Genomic DNA, 6,431 nt, shown 5'->3' with positions numbered 1-6,431 from the left:
TATATATATATATATATTGTTTTGGACTCCTAACTTTTCTTCGTTTTGATGAAGTCAAAAGGGGGAGAATAGTTGGAGTTGTGTATTTTATAGTCAAACTTTTTCAAACACATACAATAAAACACAGGGGGAGCATACAAGATAGGGGAGCATACAAGATAGGGGAGCATACCCAAGACAAACAAGTCAAATCATATGAAGTATGCTGCTTTTCATAAAAATTGAAACACATATTTTTTCAAAACGATATTGGTTTGTCATTATCAAAAAGGGGGAGATTGTGAAGAAGATCTTGCTCCTAATCTTGGCACGGTTTTGATGAAGACACCAAGATCATAAAAAGAAGAAAGAGGAAGAAGACTATGAAGACATAGAAGATTCAAGATTCAAGGAAATTATAGATTAAGTCTTCAATAGATACTTCTATCATTACGCTCAATTTATATTTAGTTCAATTCTCAAAGATTTCAAAACTATTTCCAGAAGAATTGAATAAGTCTTGAAACAATGTCAAAAATACTATGTAACATGTAACTTGACCAGAGTAACATGTTATTAGATCTGGGTAACAGGTTACCTGAACTGTGTGACAGTTGGTAATAGGTTACCAGAACTATGTCATAGGTTACCTGACTAAGAAAATAGAAGCAAAGCATAACGGATACCGAGTAACCGATTAAGAACATGTATTAATCGATTATTAGTTTGGACATAAACTTTTGGCAATCGACTACGCTATCGTGGCAATCGATTACCCATAGATGTTGGAAACCATATTTTCAAATTTAAATGAACAGCTTCGATCCAAAGTGAATGGGTTTCATTCCAATCATGTCTCCTCTTCATGGAAGGATACTTTGGCTGATTGGAAGCCTATTTAAAGGCATTGAGACATTCAATTCAAAACACAATCAAGAGCACAAATTTTCACAACTTCGTTAAACAAATTTCTATACTCTTTTGCAACATTATTTCCAAACTTTCAGATTTTCTGAAGTTGCTTCAAGTGCAAAGTTCGAAAGATTTTCAAACATTTTAGAGCATTGTTTAACTAAGTATATTAAGAACAAAATGGATTGCAAGTTATATCAATGTCAAATTTGTAAAGGCAATCCTGCCATTGATATATTCTTCATCTGTTGTTAACTTTTCATCACAAAGGTATGGTGAGAAGGGGAAAAGAGTTCACTTGGAAAGGTTGTTTTCCTAGGGTAGATATTTGTGTGTAAGGTACAAGGGTGTGAGGGAGAGAAATTGTAATTGCAACTCAAATTATCTAGTGGAAAAATCTCTTATGAGGCAAGAGTATTGGATGTAACCTTTGGTGGATAAGAAGGTGAACCAGTATAAAAATTCTCTGTGTACTATTCTTCCACTGTATTCTAGTGGTTCCATTTTTTGTTTACTTGGTTGATTTCTGCGTCAACATTCTGTAGCACAAACACTTTTATATCTTAGCAGAAAAGTCGACCATTTCTCCAAGCGACTAATTCATCCCCCTCTTAGTTGTCGTCTAATAATTATAGAAGATGTCTATAAATGGTAAGAAGCATGACTGATCACAATGTATAACTATCTAGAATGGCTTTCTAACGTGGTTGCAGTTCCTCAAAAGGGAGGGAAGCTCCAATTTATTGTTGATTATCGATATTTGGACAATGTTAGCCCAAAGGGCGATTTTCTTTTAGGGGTAGATATTCAAGATACCACTAGATCAAAATCAATTAAGATGATGTGGAGAAAAAAACCTTCATTACCATTTGGTGAACATTTTTTTATAAGGTTATGCTATTTGATTTGGGAATGTTGTGGCTACATACGATAGAGTTATGGTCACCCCTTTCCATAATATGATGCATAAGGAGATTGAGATATGTGTAGATGACATTATATTCAAATATAAAATTGAAGGGGATCATGTTAGAAATCATCAAAAGTTGTTTCAAAGACTTTGAATGTACAATATCAAATTAAACATTGTTAAATGTAACTTTAAAGTCAAGTTTGATTGGGTTCTATTAGGTATCAATGACATAATACACCTAGAAGGGGGGTTGAATAGGTGTCACGGTTCCCACTTACCGCTATTTGCACCAATGCCCTATTTTGGAAAATCACTCAGTTAATCGATTAAAGCTCTAACTTAATCGATTAAGTCGCACAGAATTAGCAGTTGCTGAAAGGTTCAATTACACAGCCAATTACAGATTATATAGAAATGATATAGCAAATATATTTGAACACAAATGATCTTTATTTGGCAGTAATATTATATTCACAATATCAGCTACAATAAGCAATTAAAAGCTACTTAAAACAGTAAATAGATAAGGGAAAGAAATAGACTGCAACAAGGTTTTTATACTGGTTCGTTTTGCGGTCCACTGCAAAACTACATCCAGTCCTCCCCTCTGATCTCAGAGATTTTCTTCACTAAAATTGAAGTCAATGTATCTTACATACACACTTCCAATTACAAGACCTTGAACGTTACCTTCTTGAATTCCCACAACCTCTACCTTGGTTTGACCTTACCCAATCGCCTAGGAAAACCTTTCCTACAATCCAGCCCTAGCCAAGAGTATGTTCTAAACTCAAGACCTCCAAGTCTTGGTGAAGACTCTCTGATCTCTTTGGTGGTACGACACCAAGATACGACTTTCCTTGTTACACAAACAACACAAAAAATCAAAGTAATATGAAGCACAAAATAGCTCAAATATTACAAGAAAGAACATTCTATAAACCCTATACAAATCTCACAATTACTAAGAATATGTATAAAATCGGAATCATGAAGAACATGTAATTTCTACCCGTAAGAAATCTCTAAACAGTAATGAAAGAAACATGCAAGAACAAGATAGAATGATGAACATATTTCATAATATGCAATGGATGACATGTTAATCCCTAAGCATAATACTATCTAACTCTAATCTCACATACAACTCTCTTTTCCTATATGACATACAAAGAATACAAAAATATGCAACTTAGCAATTCTAAAATGAATTAATGAATGTATTAATTCATATGTGAAATCTGTTGAAAATACAGTTTATATAGAAAAGTTGTTTTGCACCCAGTTAATCTATTATGTTGCCTGTTAATCGATTAACGGGCTGTTAGAGAGTAACTGAATTCTGATTTTCAGTTATATGTTGAAACTGTTAAAAATTGTTTTCACGTTAATCGATTAAAGTTTCACTTAATCAATTAACTGACATATTTTCAGTTAAGATGTTAATTGATAAACTACCTATATGTTATGCTTATCAACTATACATGTTTTACCTTTATGTTATGCCTAAAATGCACAAATAACATGTATGATTAATGCATGAACATATAATAAACTAGATGGCATGTCTCATGTAAATGATATGATACTTTTTTGACTTTGTGAGATTTGTATCTAGGTTTACCTAACCTAGACTCAATAACTAAGACACATCTAAGACTCTAGTCTAGACATGAAGCTCTTGAATCTTTGGCATGTTGATTTATTGAGTTGTCTTTAAGCTTTCACTAAGTCCTTTGTATTCATCAAAACATAGGCAAGCTAAGTGCTCTCTTGACATATTGCACTTTCAGGTTGTTGGTTTCATAGTAAGTTATAAGAACATTGATGTCGATATGATTAGGTTAAAGAAAATATGAAAATTCCCACACCTAACTTAAAAAAGAAAATGTAGGGTTTCCTGGGTCGACTAAACTACATATCCATGTTTATCTTGTGATTGACCACAACCTGCTAGCAAATATTGAAATCGATTAAACTAAGTGCACACATTTACCAACCTATCCTAGTGCACACATTTACCAACATTTAGTCGATTAAAATAGCAGGTTAATCGATTAAACCAACAGAATACAACAATATGACAGATTTAATGGTATGGAGGGTTATACATGAACCAATCAAGCATGGAATGATCAAGCATTTACATTATAGCATTCAAATAGTAGGTTCAATCAAACATAAGATATACATATAACCAAACATGATCAAGAACCATTAAACATGCAATCATGCTATATTTGACTTATATAAGCAAAATGAAACCACAATAGAAACGATTTAAGTTCAAATGGCATGCATATCAAGTCATAAAATTGCAGCAATAGTAGATAGTTAGAATTACAATCCAGAAAGCAAAGAGAAAATATTCTCGAAATTACAAAGTAGCATAAATTCCAAATTTTCAGAAAAATGAGCCCAGGTAATCGATTAAAATGGATCTTAATCGATTAAATTTAGTGAAAAATGACAATGTTTGCTATTGGAACACATTTTAATCGATTAAGAAAGATAGTTAATCGATTAACTGGCATCAGATTTGCAGAATCAAGAGGTTTTTGGGTTTTAAAAGTATGCAAAAATTTCTAACAATTATCAAGCAGTTTTTACTCAATCACATACATTTTCAGCTTGCCACACAAGATCGTGAGTCATAATAGGAATATAATGCATTCACAACAAGTATACATTTTGAAGCACAAAAGACATTAATCATGCGAAGCATATAATAATATTTTTAGACGATTTCAATCAAGATAATTTTCATCAAGAATTTCAAGTTCTCTTCCAAGAACATAGAAGGTATCTCGTGAGAGAGGCTTGGTGAAAATATCAGTCATTTGCTTAGATGTTTCAACAAATTCAAGCATACAATCGCCTTTTTGTACATGGTCACGCAAGAAATGATGTATAATTTCNATATCAGCCAATTGCTTAGTAGTTTCAACAAATTCAAGCACACAATCGCCTTTTTGTACATGGTCACGCAATAAATGATGTCTAATTTGAATATGCTTGGTTCTAGAATACAAAACGAGATTCTTGGATAGGTTTATGGCACTTGTATTATCACATTTTATAGGAATCTTTTCTAGGTTAAGTCTAAAGTCCTTAAGTTACTGCTATATCCAAAGGATTTGAGGGCAACACCCACCGGCGGCAATGTATTCCGCTTCGGCGGTGGACAAAACAACACACACTTGTTTTTTATTGTGCCATGCAACTAAGGAACTACCAAGTAAATGACAAGTCCCACTAGTGCTTTTTCGATCCAACTTACATCCCGCAAAATCAGAATCGAAATACCCTACCAAGGATAATGAGGCATCCCTAGGATACCATAATCCTATATTAGTTGTTCCTTTTAAATATCTCATGATTCGTTTTACAGCAGTATAATGTAAATCTTTAGGCAAAGCTTGAAATCTAGCACACATACAAACACTAAACATAATATCGGGGCGACTTGCAGTTAAATACAATAATGATCCAATAATCCCATGATATTTGGTTACCTCGATTGCTTTTCCTTTTTCATCTTTATCTAGATAGCATGTGGACGCCATAGGTGTTGTAGCCTCTTTACACTTTTCCATATCGAACTTCTTCAGTAACTCTTTGCAATATTTCAATTGATGAATGAAGATATCACTTTCCATATGTTTGATTTGAAGTCCAAGAAAGAAGGCCAGCTCACCCATCATCGACATCTCAAATTCACCTTGCATCAACTCAAAAAATTCTTTACAAAGAATGTTATTAGTAGATCCGAAGATTATGTCATCAACATATATTTGAACTAAAAGCACATGATTATCTAATCTACGAATAAAGAGGATAGTATCAACCATACCCCTTACGAACCCTTTTTCCAAGAGGAAAGAGCTCAATCTATCATACCAGAATCTGGGAGCTTGTTTCATGCCATAAAAGGCCTTTTTGAGCTCAATCTATCATACCAAGCTCTGGGAGCTTCTTAAAATTTTCAAAGTCGGGAGGTTGATCTACATATACCTCCTCTTGAATGTAGCCATTCAAGAAGGAGCTCTTGACATCCATTTGAAAGAGCTTGAAGTTCAAAATTGATACAAAGGATAAAAGCATCCTTATGGCCTCTAATCTGGCTACAGGAGCATAGGTCTCATCATAATCGATGCCCTCCTCCTGCTTGTAGCTTTTGGACACTAAGCGATCTTTATTTCTGATTATCAAGCCAGATTCATCCAATTTATTACGAAAGACCCATCTAGTACCAATCACTAGATGTTCTTTAGGCTTAGGGACCAAGTCCCATACATTATTATGCTCGAACTAGTTTAGCTCTTCTTGCATAGATATACACTAGTGCATATCCTCAATGGCCTCATCAATGGTCTTAGGCTCGATTTGAGATACAAAAGAAACAAAGTTACAAATTTTACGTAAAGAGCTACATGTTACCATCCTCGTAGTTAAATCACCTATCACTTTATCGAGTGGATGATCCATCTCAGTCTTCCACGCGAATGACAAGTCCTAATGCTCATCTTGTATAGTTTGCTCTGCTTCTGCTTCTTTGTCCTGATACATGTCCTTAGAGTATGCTTCTTCCAAAGCACCTGCAACATCATCAAAAAATACCTTCCTC

Source organism: Lupinus angustifolius, chromosome LG19 (genome assembly GCF_001865875.1).
Source record: "Lupinus angustifolius cultivar Tanjil chromosome LG19, LupAngTanjil_v1.0, whole genome shotgun sequence".
Taxonomy (NCBI): Eukaryota; Viridiplantae; Streptophyta; class Magnoliopsida; order Fabales; family Fabaceae; genus Lupinus; species Lupinus angustifolius.
The sequence above is the reverse complement of the archived record's forward strand: the minus strand, read 5'-3'. Positions refer to the sequence as shown.